This window comes from Equus przewalskii, chromosome 13 (assembly GCF_037783145.1).
Source record: "Equus przewalskii isolate Varuska chromosome 13, EquPr2, whole genome shotgun sequence".
NCBI classification, from domain to species: domain Eukaryota; kingdom Metazoa; phylum Chordata; class Mammalia; order Perissodactyla; family Equidae; genus Equus; species Equus przewalskii.
Genome location: NC_091843.1, coordinates 86,814,794 through 86,831,345, shown reverse-complemented (window position 1 = coordinate 86,831,345; position 16,552 = coordinate 86,814,794). Strand labels below are relative to the sequence as shown.

The following is a 16,552-nucleotide window of genomic DNA, read 5'->3' as shown; positions in this document are numbered from 1 at the left end:
ACTGAAAACTATAAGACATTGATGAAACAAATTGAAGACACAAATGGAAAGATATCCCATGTTTGCGGATTGAAAGAATAAATATTGTTAAAATGTCCGTACTACCTAAAGCTATCTATAGATTCAGTGTAAACCCTATCAAAACTCAAATGGCATTTTTCACAGAAATAGGGAAAAACAATCCTAACATTCATATGGAACCACAAAAGACCCCAAATAGCCCCAAATCCTGAGAAAGAAGAACAAAGCTGGAGGCATCACACTTCCTGATTTCAAACTATATTAGAAAGCTAAATTAATCAAAGCAGCATGGTACTAGCACAAAAATAGAAACATAGACCAATGCAACAGAATCAAGAGCCCAGAAGTAAAGCCTCACATATAAGGTCACCCAATATTTGACAAGGGAGCCAAGAATACTCAGTGGGGAAAGGACAGTCTCATCAATGAATGGTATTGGGAAACTAGATAACCACATGCAGAAGAATGAAATTGGATCCCTATCTAATACCATTCACAAAAATTAACTCAAAATAGATTAAAGTCTTAAACATAGACCTAAAATCATAAAACTCCTAGAAAAAAAGATAGAGAGAAAGCTCCTTGACATTTGTCTTGGCAACAATTTTTTTTGATATGACACCAAAAATACGAGTAACAAAAGCAAAAATAAACAAGTGGGGCTACATCAAACTAAAAAAGTTCTGCTCAGCAAAAGAAACTATCAACAAAAGAAAAAGGAAATCTATGGAAGGAGAGAAAATATTTGCAAACCATATTTCTGATAAGGAGTTAACATCCAAAATATATAAGGAACTCATACAACTCAATAACAACAACAGAAAAAGTAATCTAGTTTAAAAATGGGCAGAGGACCTGAATAGACATTTTTCCAAAGAAGACATACACACAGCCAACAGGTACATGAAAAGATGCTCAACATCACTAGCCATCAGGGAAACACACATTAAAACCACAATGAGATATCACTTCACACCTGTTAGAATGGCTGTTATCAAAAAGTCAAGATATAATGAGTGTCGGTGAGGATGTGAAAAAAGGGGACCCTTATACACTGTTGGTGGGATTGTAAAGTGGCACAGCCACTATGGAAAACAGTATGGAGTTTCCTTAAAAAAATTAGAGAGAGAGCTACCACATGATCCAGCAATCCCACTTTGAGGTATATATCCAAAAGAAATGAAATCACTATGCTGAAGAAACATCTGCACCCTGGTGTTCATTGCAGCATTATTCACAACAGCCAAGACAAGGAAACAACCTGTGTCCATCGACAGATGACTGGACAAAGAAATGTGGGGGGGGGGGGGGGTGTATGTATATGTATATGTACATGTATATGTATATATGTAATATATATACATGTATATACATGTATACATATATATATGTATAAATACACACATACAAAAATACAATGGAATACTATTCAGCCATGATAAAGGAGGAAATACTGCCTTTTGCAACAACATGGAAAGGACCTTGAGGGCATTTTGCTAAATGAAATAAGTCAGAGAAAGAAAGATAAATACTATATGATCTTACTTATACGTGGAATTTTAAAAAGCTGAAGTCATAAAAACAGACAGGAGAATGGTGGTTGTCAGGGGCTAGGGGAAATGGAGAGATGTTTGTCAAAGGGTAAAAACTTTCAGTTACAAGATGAATAAGTTCTGGGATCTAATGGGCAGCATGATGACTACAGTTAACCATACTGTATCATATACTTGAAAGTTGCTAAGAGAGTAAATCTTAAATGTTCTCATCACCAAAAAAAAACCCAGTAATTATGTTAGGTGATGGATGTGTTAACTGACCTTATTGTGGTAATCATTTTGCAATATATAGAGGTATCAAATCAACACATTGTCTAGCTTATACTTAAACAATGTTATATGTCAATTATATCTCGATAAAGCTGGGGGGATTAAAAAATCATCATCATTAAACTGTGGTAAGGTAAAAAAAGTTAATTTGCACTGTATGGATGTAAAACCATGTACATATGTAAAGTCAAATTGTACTAAGGGCTTACAATGAAAAACGGAAGCACACACCCCGCCCATTCTCAGCCCTGGCACTGCTCCCAAAGGTACCCGCTTTCAAGGTTGTAGCTGCTGCTTCTTCAATTTACTTCCGTATTTCTGAAAATATGCATATACTGTCATCTCTTGCTATCTCTTGTACTTGTTCTCTTCGTGTCATCATTTTGAGATCTTTGATCTCTTGTGTTAGATGAGGACTAAAACTAAATGTAAACTTTCCCCATTAAGCTTTCACATTAAATGACCCTCACCTCACCACCCTACCTGTATTACCAACGTTCCTTTTCACCATCCTTTCAATATAAGTGTAACACATTTTTGGTTAAATCAATATTCAGTGTTTACAGGCTTATGGCTATAACATCGGATGGTAAATGTTAACTATTGCGTCAAATAGAGTAGTAGGATTTCATTTCCTTTTTATTATGTTACTAGGTGGGGATCTCTTTATATTTATCCTACTTGGAGTTTATTAATCTTCTTGAATGTGTAGATTAATGTTTTTCATCAAATCCGGGAAGCTGTCAGCCATTATTTCTTTGAATAATTTTTTCTGTTCCTTTCTTTCTTCTCATCCTTCTGGTGCTCCGATTAGAGGTATGTTGTTGTGTTTAATGTGTCTCTGATTTCACTGAGGTTCTGTTCATGTTTCGTCATTCTTCTTCCTCCGTTCCTGGCTTCACATAATCTCTCTCACTCTAGCCTCAAGTTTCTGACTCTTTTTCCAACAGTTCAAATCTACTATTGAGCTTCTCAGTGAATTTTTCATTTTGATTATTTTACTTTTCAAGTCCAAAGTTTCCTTTTGGTTCTTTTTTATAATTTACATCTCTCTATTGGTATCCTCTATTTGATGAGACATTGTCATCATAGAATCTTTTACTTCTTTAAGGATGGTTTCCTTTAGTTCTCTGAATACATTTATAAAGGCTGCTTTGAACTCCTTGTCTGTTAAATCCTATGTCGGTGCACCCTCACGGGTAGTTTCTGTTGCCTGCTTTGTCTTCCTGTAAATGGGTCACACTTCCTGTTTCTTTGCATGTGCCATGATTTTTCTGTTGAAAACTGGAACTTATTTCCCTTCCTCTCTGGTGCTTGTTTTTGTTGCTGCTTGCTTGTGTATGTATTTAGCGGCTTGGTTAAACTAAATCACTAAACTAATAGACTAGTAGCTAAACTAATAGACTAGTGGTCGATTCCTACACACAGAGTGTGAAGACTCTTCTGTTGCTCATCAAAGGGCACAGCCCTGGGTATGGGACAGTCACATGGAATGATGGTTTTAGTAGGGCTCTCTTTGCCTCTTTCCCTGATCTTTCTTTTAAGCTTTCTGCCCCTTTTGGTATCATACCCAGCTGTTAGTCTCCACTACTTGTTGCCTGAGTGTTTGTGACAATGCCCCAGATATAAATTGCTCCACAGTCTGAGCCAATAAAATTCAAGCAGATGTAGTTTTTGAGGCCAGGGTTTGAGGTTTGTTCTCTCCTCAGGAGGGCTCTTCTTAACTGCCTCTTTCCCTGTTTCTCTTTGGTGATTTACCTTGTTGCTCTCAATATAATTTTCCAATCAATCAAACCTATAAGATACCAGCTCCATTTTATTCCTGGAGACCTCTCTCCTCAAAATTTCTGACCTCCTGCTCCAATCTGAACTGCTTGTTTTCTAGGCCTGCTGCACAGCTGTCACCTTGGGGTATCCTTTGTCATTTTCCTGGGACTTCTCTTTGTTTCAGGGGTCTCCACAATTCCACTCTTTTGTATATAACCAAGAGAAATGAAAATACATGTCCACACAGAAATGTATACATGCATGTGTATAGCAGCACTATTCATAACAGCCAAAATGGGAGAAACAACCCAAATGTCCATGAATGGACAAATGAATAAACAAAACATGGTATATCCATACAATAAAATATTACTCAGCCATAAAAAGGAATGAAGTACTGATACGTGCTACAACATGGATGAACCTCGAAAGTATTATATCAATGAAAGAAGCCAGTCACAAAAGACCACACACTGTATGATTTCATTCACATGAAAGTTCAGAATAGGGAAATTTATAGAGACAGAGAGCAGATTAGTGGTTGCCGATGGCTGGGGGAGGGGATCAGAGCAATGATAACTAAAGGATACAAAGTTTCTTCTTAAGGTGGTAAAAACATTCTAAAATTGACGGTGGTAATAGTTGCACAAGTCTTCAAATATACTCAAAAGCACTGAAGTGGACACTTTAAATGGGTGAACTGTATGTGATTTATATCTCAATAAAGCTATTTTAGTCAGCCCTTGTCTAGTGGTTAACACTCTGTGTTCTCACCACTATGACCCAGGTTCATTTCCCAGTCAGGGAACCACACCCCCCGTCTGTCGGCTGTCACACTGTGGTGGCTGTGTGTTGCTGTGATGCTGAAAGCTATGCCACTGGGATTTCAAATACCAGCAGGGTCACCCATGGTGGACAGGTTTCAGCAGAGCTTCCAGAATAAGACAGACTAGGAAAAAGAACCTGACCATCCACTTCAGAAAAATTGGCCATGGAAAACCTGTGAATAGCATCAGAGCATTGTGTGATACAGGACCCAAAGATGAGAGGATGGCACAAAAAGACCAGGCAGGGTTCCCCTCTGCTGTCCACAAGGTCGCAAGGAGTCAGGATCTACTGGCACTAACAACAACAAAGCTCTTTTAAAAATTCAAGCCATTAAGATATTTACTGGCAACCTAAAGTTGTCACTGAGTCTTGCTACTCTGCCAGCAGATGACAGGAACTAACAGAACCTCTTGAGAAACCTCCCCTCATGTCTCATTGGCCAGGATTGGGTCTCCTTTCCCTTTCTAAACCAATCACTAGTATGGAACCAGGATCACTAGATTAGATGAGATCATGATTTACCCTGGGAGATGGGTGAATACCTAAATAAAATTAAGGTTCTGCCAACAAGAGTGAAGAAGGGAATGCTTGCTGCAGAGGCTGTCAATAGTGTTTGCCACACTTACTTAGCATTTTCAGGTTTCAGTCCCTTTCCACTGCAATTTTTCCTCATAACCACACTATGAGGTTGGCAGGAGAAATAGCTACATGCTACAGATGATAAAACTGAGCCTCAAAAATGTGAAGTAACTTAATCATGGTTACACTGCCCGTTTAGTGGTGGAGCTGGGACTCAGACTCAGGTTTTTCTGACTCAATATTTTAAACCCGAATTTTAAAAACCATACCCCTAACTAATGAGGATGTGTACTAAACAAAGCGTCACTTCTAATTTTTAGAACTTCCCACTGAGAGATCTTCTAGATCACAATTCTTGTTGAAAGATCTCTCTCACTTTCCCCTCTAACAGACACAACCAGTTCATTCTCTCCAGCTGACCTCTTTTCAACACACTCCACTGCACCAATTTGTCCTGTGCTCTCTTCCAAGAAAGAAATCGTTGAGCTAAGAGTTTGTATCCCTACTAACGAGTTCGTGGTATACTTCACGGAATTAAGCAGAATGCAGCAGAGTGTCATCTAGTTCTCTGTCTCTATCTCTAATGGCTTTTCATTCATAATTATAGTATTTGTAATGAGTGCATGGGTGATGACAGAAATCCACCATAACATATTCCATTGTCTGAATTAGCTTCAGACTCTTATTTAATGACTTATTAATCAACCACAGTCAGTCAATAGTCTATCACATTAAATCTCTGAACAACACAAGCAAAGAATTTTTATTTTCTCTCCATGTAACCCATGGAGCAATCTTTAACAATAAGAATCTGTTCAAACATCCATCCACAGTATCACATCTGCAGTTCTATTAGTAAAGGTCAGCTTAGGTTAGTTCACTGTCAGCAGCTAGAAAGTTGCAAGAATAGATGAACTTCATTGCTTTACTGTTACTATCACTGTGCCTGTTTAGAATTCTGGTACATAAAACTTCTGAGATATTAAATCTCCATTTAGGTTACCAAGAAGCATTACTTAAGTTTTGATTCTTACCCAGAAGCCACCCTAATTATTAATACTACAGATGAGTACATTTAAGACACTTCATAAATCAGTAATAGGCAATGTATATGATAATTACTTTACCACCTAATCCACTTCTACCATCCTTGGGGGTGTAAGCAGTTAATCAATCAATGAGTCCAATATTCCATTGGGCATACATGGCCAGTAAGTGTCAATACGGAACGATAGTATTGTGCCTTCACTAGATTAAATGGGGAAAAACTAAAATGAATTTTAAATTTTGCTAGTTTAGTTGTTTATCTAGAGCAAAGTTGCAACTTGGCTGCAAACTGGAATCACCAGGAGAGCTTTTAAAAATATTAATGCTTGGATTCCACCAAGAATCTGATGTAACTGCTATAGAGAGCAGCCTGGGCATCAGATTTTTAAAATTTCCCAGATGACTGTAATATGCACCCAAAATTAAGAAAAGCCGTACTCTGTAACTGTGTGTGTGTCTTTGTGTCTGTGCGTGTCAGTGTACATGTTGGGAGCAGCGACGGAGAGATGGAGAACAATCAGAAGTCTTTGGGACATAAAATTGGGCTGGAGACTTCAACTTTCCTAGTAGTAGAATGATTTTAGAAATTCTGAAAATAGAAGTTGGTAATTAATATCTAAATGCATTATCATGTTGAACACTCACATATAATATTCTTACTATATGCCAAGCCCTATTTCAAGCACTCGGGGAATCTTAAGTAGCAGTGGAAAATTTCTGATCAAGACAATAAAAAGGCTTATGATTTTGCCTACTTGATTGAGGGGTAAAGGCTGCATTTAAATAATTATGATTTTATTCCATAGATGCTGGCTAAAACACACTTAAGTGATTGGCATATTTTGAGCATATCTGGATTTGTTCCACCTGTGTATTCTTGGGGTGAAAAGGTACATGTGAACTACATGGCCTATGTACTGGTCTACATAGTTTCTTGTGTTAACCCCTATTCAATGAAGTTTTATAAAGATTTCTGAGTCTGATTCATGGATTCCAGCATCATATTACTGCTTGGCACTCTGCAGATCTGTGCCCCTGCCAGTGATGACACGAATTCTTCAGCGGCATCGCCTTTTTCATGTTGCTAGTGGTCAGCATTCACCATATAACTAAATTAGCTCTTAAATTCAAAATAAAATCTATATTGCAACTTCCTTCTTTCCAGATTAGAAAATAACAGCAGAAAAATTCACAGCTGTCTAGATACATCTCCATAGCCACAGATCCTGAAACCATCTTTTCTTCCAATTAGCAAAGGGTTTCCTTGGGAACTAAATTACTCTTCCTCATTCATCCATCTGCCTCCTTCTTCCTTGCATTCAGTGAAGGGATAAAAGTTATTTTCCACCCAATACTAGAGATGACACAAAGAAGTTGCCCTTCTTTTTCTAAACCAGCCCTTTAAAAGGGCTACTTACGGCTTTTTTTTCCTTCATAAAAATTTAAACACACTTTAACAGAACACTGTTAATCATTTCTACATAGTATTTGCCAGATTTCAAGTAGGCTTTTTAAATGTTTGTAAGTCCAATTTATTTTTCTAGCTCCTTCCATTACAAAAGACCCTCTGAATGGTAAACCTTCCTCTCTCTACTCTTAAACTGAGAGTAGCCAAATTTTTGCACCCTCTGCGCATGCCCACAGAAGGTTGTTCTTTATCAATGACTGCTTAATCAAACATTTATTTTCCTTATTTTGCTTTACAAAACTTAAAATTTTTTTCTTTCTTGTACTGTGAGTCAAAGCTTCCCTTATATGTTAATATAACGGAAAAATAGCACTTCTTAATAAAAAAAATTTCATAAAAGTAATTACAGGACATTACAGAAAATTGGGAAAATATATGAGGAGGAATATCACCTAGATTCCCCACCATCATTCAAATCATTCTTAACATTGGGATGTATTTCTTCCAGTCCTTTTTCTCTGCATCTATTTCTACACATAGTCACATAATAGATTCATTTTTGTACCCTATGTTTTCCAGTCACTACTACCGAAGCATTTTCTGTGTTATTACACGATATTTTTATGCACTCTCCAGGTTAACTTCTTTCTATTCTTCAGATCTCAATTCAAACATCACACTTTCAATGAATGATCCTTATCTTAACATCTGAGTCTACGTCAGGTCACCGTGTCATTTGCTTTCATAGAACCATGTTCCTTTCCTATACAGCACTAACCATGACTGTAATTACTTCATCATCTGTCTTTCCCACAAGACACCATGAGAGTTTCCTATAAGCTCCAGAAGAACCAAGACCACGTCTTCTACTTTTGCTCATCATTATATAACCTGAACAAACCCTGCAACATTGTAGACACTCATATTCAACAAATACTTATTAACCTGCCATTGTGCGCCAACAAATACAAATTTGTTGAGTAAGTAATCCTCATTTTCAATGGTCACTTGACAATGTCTGACATGTATTATCATAATTTATTTAACCAATGCCTATTGTTAGACATTTAGATGTTTCCAATTTGTCACCATTATTAATAATGCCTAAATGTGTATCTTTGTGTGCATAACATTTTCAGTGTATATGATTATTTCCTTAGGACTATTTCCCAGAAACAGTATTCCTGGATCAAAAAGCAAATATATTCTTATGGTTCTTAATACATATTTCCAAATTGTTTTCCATTATAAGTTGCCACAGCAATAAATTCCTATGCCAGTTTCCTTTGTTTAAATGTTTGTGTTAAGTTAATAATAGATACAGGATAATTTATTGTTTTAATTTGCATTTTTAGTTTTAGGTTGAATATTTTTCTTATGTTTATTGTTTGCATTTCTTTTTAATCAACTGTGTATAACAGTACCCTTTCTAATACTATCACAATGCTTCTAAGCTGAGAGGATGGACAAAATTAATGCAGTAGATAAATTCATGGATATATTATATAAAAATTAATTTGAAAATGAATACATTTTTAGCTACTGTAATCAACAAGTGAATCTGCATTTTCCATGACAATTATATTAGTTTATATTCGATTCGGCTGCAAGTTATAGAAAACTCAAAATAAGTGCACCATAGCAGAAGTTGCTTTCGCTCCCAGGTGAGTGATCCAGGGCTGTTATCGCACTCTAAGAACCCTGCCTCCTTCCATAGAGCCGTACTCTGTGTGGCTTCTACGTTAGGGCCCAAGATAGTGCATCTTTGTTCCAGGCAGCAGGATAGATGAAGGAAGGAAGAAGAGGCAGGTGGCATGTGCCACCTGTCTCTTCAGAATGTTTTCCAGACGTTGCCACAGATATTTTCATTTACAATCCATTGGCCAGAACCTAGTCAGATGGACACGAGCAGCTGCAAGGGAAGCTGGGGAATGTAGCCTCTATTCTTGGCAGTCAAAGAACCATATAAAAATTCTATTGCTGATGACAAGGATGGATATTCAAGGAACTACTGCTAGCTCCTGCCAGAGTAATGTAATACAGTTCAAATAATCCACAAATAATTTACAGATGTTCATTTTTTAAAAATTCAAATCTCATCAACCCTAACCAGAGCTTTTAGCAGATGCAATAGTGACCAGTTGACTAAAAAATGGATTAGATTTCATCACAAATTTCTTCTGCTTGTTTTAAGTGCCCCTACAACAGTTAAACCTTTCTGAGTGCTCTGAACATGTGCATAAAATAGCCATAGAGTCAGGCTGCAAACAATGGACCAAATCCTTCATCCCACCCATCTAGCCACTGTCTACTTCAACATTTTTTTCTTTTCCTTTATCATATATATTTCCTGTTGGGACAACTAGAAAACTCCAAAATATTGACTTATTTATTCACATTTTTTGAACATCTGTTATGTACATATATAGTATATAGTGTATATCAGGCTAGTAGGTAATTAACAGAAAGAAAAAAAGGATGTGAATAAGTTGACAAATAGAATAATGAGCTTCTAATTAGATATCACACTGCTGGACAGCAACAGGGATTTGAAAATTACCCAAATGGAAAAGATATAGTTAAAGATACAGTTAAAGCATCAGACTGCCAAAATCATTGTCAGAATTGTAAAAAAATAAACATTTTGTTGTAAAGCAAAACAAACAAAAATACTATGAATAAGGACATTAGCAGCTTTTATATGTTTTTATCTGATGTGTATTATATATACTACCTCCTGACAGCACAGAGGAACTTTCTTTTTTCTTAACAATATTAAGCAAACAATAGGCATTCAGTTAAGACCACTAACTGATGAATGCAAATGGACGCCCTCAAAAATGGGTGTTGCACTGTAACCACTTCCCCAATGCTCCCCTCTCAGGTGGCTCTGCTGGGATGACAAACAGTTCTGCAGGTTTTTAAGGTTAGCGCCAAGAAAAGGACATATTTTCACTGCCATAGACACATGTTCGTATACGCCTTTTTGTTAAGCTTTTCTTATTTGGTTTCACTCTGTACTCCTATTGCATCTCATAATGTAATGTGAAATTTTGGACACTTTATGTTGTACATACCCTGCCTCTTGAGAGGAGAAAGAACATTGCCTGGCTACAGAAAAAAAATACCCTGGTAATGTAGACTGTAAAAGAAAGGATATTTTGAACCATTACTCCTTCTGTCTAATTACTATAAAAATCAGTGGAAAGAGAAAAATAAATGGTAATTGTTGTCCTAAAGGGCAAATGGAGGTAACTGTAAATTACCCTACAGAATTCTTAGTTCTAGCGAACTGTGATGTCCCTAAAGGCCCCCAGATGGCATTATAGCCTTGTTCTTCCTAAGTCATTTGTTTTCGTGTGGCACAGATCAGAAACTGCTTTAACAAGAAATAGCTTTTACTCCAATGCTAAACACAAATATGAAAAACACTACTTTCATAATTGGTACACTTCATTTTGAGTAAGTTCTCTTAATTCTGAAGTTGGTATGAATTTGAAATATATTTTGATTAAAATAAGAGAAAGCATTTTCCAAATAAAATAGATCATAAACCAAAATTTCTACAAAGAACAAAATGTGAATTTTTTTCCCAGGGACACTACTTTAAGAATCCAGTAATATATGTCTAAATAAATATATATGCACAGTATAAACTTAATCCCAGTGAATCCCAGGGAGAAGGAGAGGTTTACTTGCAACTGTCACTAATTCTCTTTGTGATCTCTGAAAAATTGTTAATTTTCTTAGACTCAATTTCTCTGAATTGAAAGAACACTATATGTGTTAAACTGGAAAACATTTTTGAGATCTTTAGCTAAATTCTAGAAGCAGGTATGAACAGCATGCTCTTCAGCTAATATTAAATAATGGAATTTGCATATTCAATCAATATAATTTCAAGCACTTGACCAATAGAATTCAATAGTAAATACTGTAATGAAAATAATTTGTATTATAGTGTGCTGCCTGGTTATTTATATTCAGCAAAATAAACTTGTTTAAATTACTGCTCTATGTACTTGCATATATAAATTTTTTACAGCTCAATCTTCTACAAATTATTTTGAAAATATACAACACCCAACTTATCAAACCATACTTGAGTAGACACCATCATCAATTCTACTGTATGACTTCCTAAGGACGTTAATTTTTGTATTCATTTCATTTACTAAATAATCAACATGATAACTAAATTGAAAGTTCAGAATGCAGTTTAACTGCAAGTACCTAGTCTTTGTTCTTTCCAAATTTAATCTACCCACTGCTATATCAAATTATCTCTAACTTAATGTACTAAAAGATTCCACAAGATTATATTTAGTGAGAAGCAATTAAGATTCAACTTGAAAATAGCTTCTTGTGAAGACATACTAGATTTTAAAAATTTTTTTCTAAAACAATATCGATAGAAGCAGACTGGTTTTCATCTAGATTAGGCAATTTAAAAGATTTTTTAAATATTTTATTTTTCATCTTTATGAAACGAGTTTATATTTTTATGTTAAATGTGAAGTCCATGCCAAAATTGTTCCAATTCTAGGCATTCAATTAAATTTTTTCATGAGTTTTTACCTATAACTTTCATGGTAACAAAAAGTATGAAATCTTTTCTGCTATCACACACAGACACACACAAGAAAGCTATTCAAAATTCCAGAAGGTTGACTAATCTAAGACCCTGGATCATGTGGTGAAAATATTAAAAGACATTATTCTTTTAATCTAATATATTATTTCAATACGCTTTTCCAGTACATTATAATTTTGTATTTTTTAGTAAGTTAAAGAAAAACAACTTGAAAAATTTAAGCTTCTGAATTACTTTCTTTTAAGGCACATAGAGTGTTGTTTTCAGACGGCCCATGCAAAGCCTCACTGGGAAAACCTGCACAATTAGAGAAGTAACAGTCAGATGAGAAAGCCAGCATAATTATCTATCTTGCCCTCTTAGTATAAGATCATTCTCTGACTGGGTTCCAGGTCCATTTAGAATGGATTGATTAAATAAAATTAGGTGGGTTAAATCAGAAACCACAGATATAACTTGAAAAAATATCTACACTTCTAAACGTGCATTGACAATATCTTTGTAATCTCTTTAGAAGCATTATTCTAGAGTCCAAATCATTCCATGCTAGGATTGATAACAGCACTTTTGTCTAAAGATCCTTAAGCTCTTTTCCAGCATTAACCCATTAATTTTCACCCTTTCTCTGTGAGGCAGTAAGATGTAAGTACGCTTAGTTTAATTTTCCGCACGAGAAAGCCAAATTACCAAGAAATGAATTTGCTCAAAGTCACACATGCAGTGCCCACTGATAAAACAGAGCTCAAAGCCTGGAAACTCAACTGCGTATGTAGGAGGCACTATAGACACTGGTATACACAGAACACCACCTCCATCGCTAAATTTGCTGGACTTATTCCCATATAATTGGGCCTTTCCTCGCGTTCTCCCCTCTACTCCTCCTCCACTGCTGATCCACGCTGGAAATGAACTTCCTTTCATACCGGAAGTCCACACAGCTGCTCCCTGTTCCCCATCATTACTGAGTGTGCTGTAGCTGTTAAAGAGAGCCACCTGTAGGTAAATGCGTGCAGATTATGCTTGGTACTATTTACCACAGAAAGACCTAACAATAGTCTTTATTTATTTTTTTAAAGAAAAGACAGAGAAGTTGGTTTGATAATGAGCAAAGCTTAGAGTCTGACAAACTTGGATATTAATCCAGCTCTGCCACTCGCTTTGAATTTAAACAAATTACTTAACATCTTTGAATCTCAGCTTCCTCATCTGTAATACAGAAATAATTCTATTTCCTCACAGGTATGTTAATATAATTATATAAGATTATATTAAGCAAGGAGATTATAGAAAGTACCTGACACTTTGCTGAAATTTAATTAAAAAAACAGTAGTTCTCCGGAGAATTGAACAAGTGGAATTATTTGGATTAAAATCCTTCTTTGGGTCATCATATCTGAATACCTTATACCATCCCAAATAATTAGATAGTTACTTAGGTTTCCACTTTATGTTCTTAATTTAGACCTTACTCTATAGTCTATATACTTATCACCGTTATAAACTTGTTTCTGCCCATCTGTCTACATAGGGGAAAAATAATCCATTGTTATAAGCATTCTCCACTGAGGAAAACGCACAGAGCTACACTCTCCTAGTCAGCTCAGACCCTCCCCTGTTTCTGTACGCCATTATTTCATTGCTCCCACCTACCTAAATCCTCAGCCTGGTACAACCAGAAGCTACCAAAATTTAGGAATTTGAGGTAAGGATTCTGATAAGGCAGATGGGCTGAGTATAAAGAAAAATTTAGGAATTGAATGACAGGACATAATCATAGCATTTGAGAACTGAAAGAAACCTTTGCAATAATTCACTGAATCTCCTTTTTCACAGATGAGGAAATTAAATTATGGCCAAACCTAGAACTGAGGTGGTAATCCATTACTCATTCAATTTATCACTGGATGTCTTTTCTTCCTTCCTCACTACAAGGGCCCATGAAAGATCTCTAATACGTAAACATGAGAATAAGGTGAGGTGGAGAGAGGTGAAGAGGCAGGAGAAGAGATTAGAAAGCAGCACATTGCCTGGGCAACTCTCCAGTTAAGACCTCATAACTATCTGAAAACATAGCATCCATCATCCTTGTAAATCCCCCATACTTGCTGGACATCTTACTGACTAGAGCTCATTAATACCACTTGAGTTTCCAGTCCTCAATCGCTAACCTGTGGGAGTTTTACATGCCAGGAGACTGTGGCTGCCTTATGAGTCTAGCCAAACAAATCGGTATTGCCCTCAAGCTCCCTCTTGTCTCCAAAGTTCCCTTTAGGGTACAGAATACTTGGTTCCCCAGATAATTGTTGGGGAAGCTGCCCATCTGCCCAGTGAAAATGTTGTATCAAAACTACAAACACTAGGGCCAGGCCCCGTGGCCAAGTGTTTAAGTTTGCACGCTCTGCTGCGGTGGCCCAGGGTTTTGCTTGTTCGGATCCTGGGTGTGGACATGGCACCGCTCATCAGACCATGCTGAGGTGGCATCCCACATGCCACAACCAGAAGGACCCACAACTAAAATATACAGCTATGTACTGAGGGGATTTGGGAAGAAAAAGCAGGGAAAAAAAACAAAGATTGGCAACAGTTTTTAGCTCAGGTGCCAATCTTAAAAAAAATACAACCTACACACATTAATTCCAAGTGATTAATTTTCCAGATCTATACAATCCCTTATCCATAATTCCAAAATCCAAAAAGCTCTCAAAATTGAAAAAATTTTTATGACTCATTTGGTGGCAAAAGTTCACATTTTGTGGCAAAACCCAAACTAAATTGACGTGAGGCTTTGCATAGTCTTGATTTATCACAGTCCATGTGACTATTCACACATTTTACGGCAGAAATATTAATGTTTGATTATGTCTGCTGTGCTGCCCCAAAGGGTATTATCTTATAAATGCATATGTACGTTACTATCTTTATAAACTCTAGAAAATTCTAAGTTCTGAAATACATCAGGTACCAAGGGCTTCAGATAAGGCACCTGGACCTTATAAACAATAGGTCTTTGGTGTTCAGGTTCTAAGACTTCAGCTTGATTCTTGGCCCCGCCTACCAGCCCAGTAACTTTGGACGGGTCACTCGGTTCCTACTCAGTTTGAGATAATTTCAAGAGTTCTCTTTCCAGAAGAATCAGAACTTCCTGACCTGTAGGTGACTAAAACATTCGAGGTGGAGTTAGGGGGAGAAGCAGGCCTGAGAGGCGTTCAACTTCACCTCCGTTTGCATTTGAGGCGACGTGTGAAGATGCCCTCCAGGCACATGTACAGATAGATTGTAGTTCTGGTAGATGTAGGAGCAAGAGCTACACAGAGCTGAGGAAAACAGAACTAAAAACTGGACCTTTGAGACAGCAGCTAATTCCAGAGAAAAAGTGTCAAGAAAGACAGTCCCAGAGGAAGGCCAGAGGGAAAGGAATCTTTAAAAGAAGCAGAAAGAACAAATGAACAAACAAAACAAACTCATAGAAGCAGATTGGTGGCTACTAGAGGGGTGGGGGAGAGGAAAGGGTCAAGGGGGTCAATCACATGGTAAAGGATGGAATACTACACTTTTGGTGGTGAGCACGCTGTAGTACATACAGATGTCAAATTATAATGTTGTACACCTTCAACCTATAGATGTAAATCAATGTTACCTCAACTAAGTAAAAGAAGAAAGAACCATGCAAGAGATAGAATGCCAAGAAACACAGCACTATAAAAGTCAAGATAAGACCGAGTTTCCCGAAGATGGTGACCAGAAAAAGCAAATGCTGGAAAAAGATTAGGGATTATGAGGTGTCTGAACAAGCGGTAATCGTTTTGACTAGAAAGAAGTCACTGGAGATTTTGAAAGCATAGTTTAAGTAAAGACTGCAAGGGAATGTATGACGTGTGGGGAGAAAATGAAGGTAACAGATGCAGAGCACTCATTTGGGAAAGAATTCAAAAAACTGTAGTAGTCGCCCAGGAAAAGGAAAACTAGAAAAGCAAATAATGGTAAATACCTCATGTATTTGAAAAATAAAATAGAATAACATATTTTCTACTTTTGAGAATAATCTAAATAACATTTCTCCCCCTAACAGCATGAATTTTCTATTTACCAAGTGCTTAGAAAGCATCTAATTTATTGTTCTGCTTTATAACTTTTATGAGGAGAAATAACTATACTATTTTGCAGATGAGGGAGCAAAGGCACAGAGTCTAAGTGCTTTGTCTGTTCATTACTATTACTATTCCTAGTTAGTAAGCCTGTATGGATTACCCACTGTATTCAGAAAGCTATACCAGTACCACACTGACTACAGTGCTTGGAATTAGTGCTCAATCATTTTTTTTAGCTGAGTTGAATTAAGAATATTTGATTTAGTGTCACTATAAGCAACATAAACTTCTGGAGTACCAGGTTCTTTCTTAGTTCAACAGTCTTGAAGATGGTGAGAAATAGATTTGAATATACGCACATACACACCAAAAAAAAGAATATAAAGAATAAAGA

The 16,552-nt window shown here is 36.6% G+C and overlaps 1 protein-coding gene across 3 annotated transcripts in view; it reads right to left on the bottom strand.

The window, feature by feature from the left end:
• WDR41 (WD repeat domain 41) overlaps positions 1 to 16,552 on the bottom strand; it is a 135,534-nt gene that overhangs the window by 49,778 nt on the left and 69,204 nt on the right. The gene's annotated exons all lie outside the window — the stretch shown is intronic.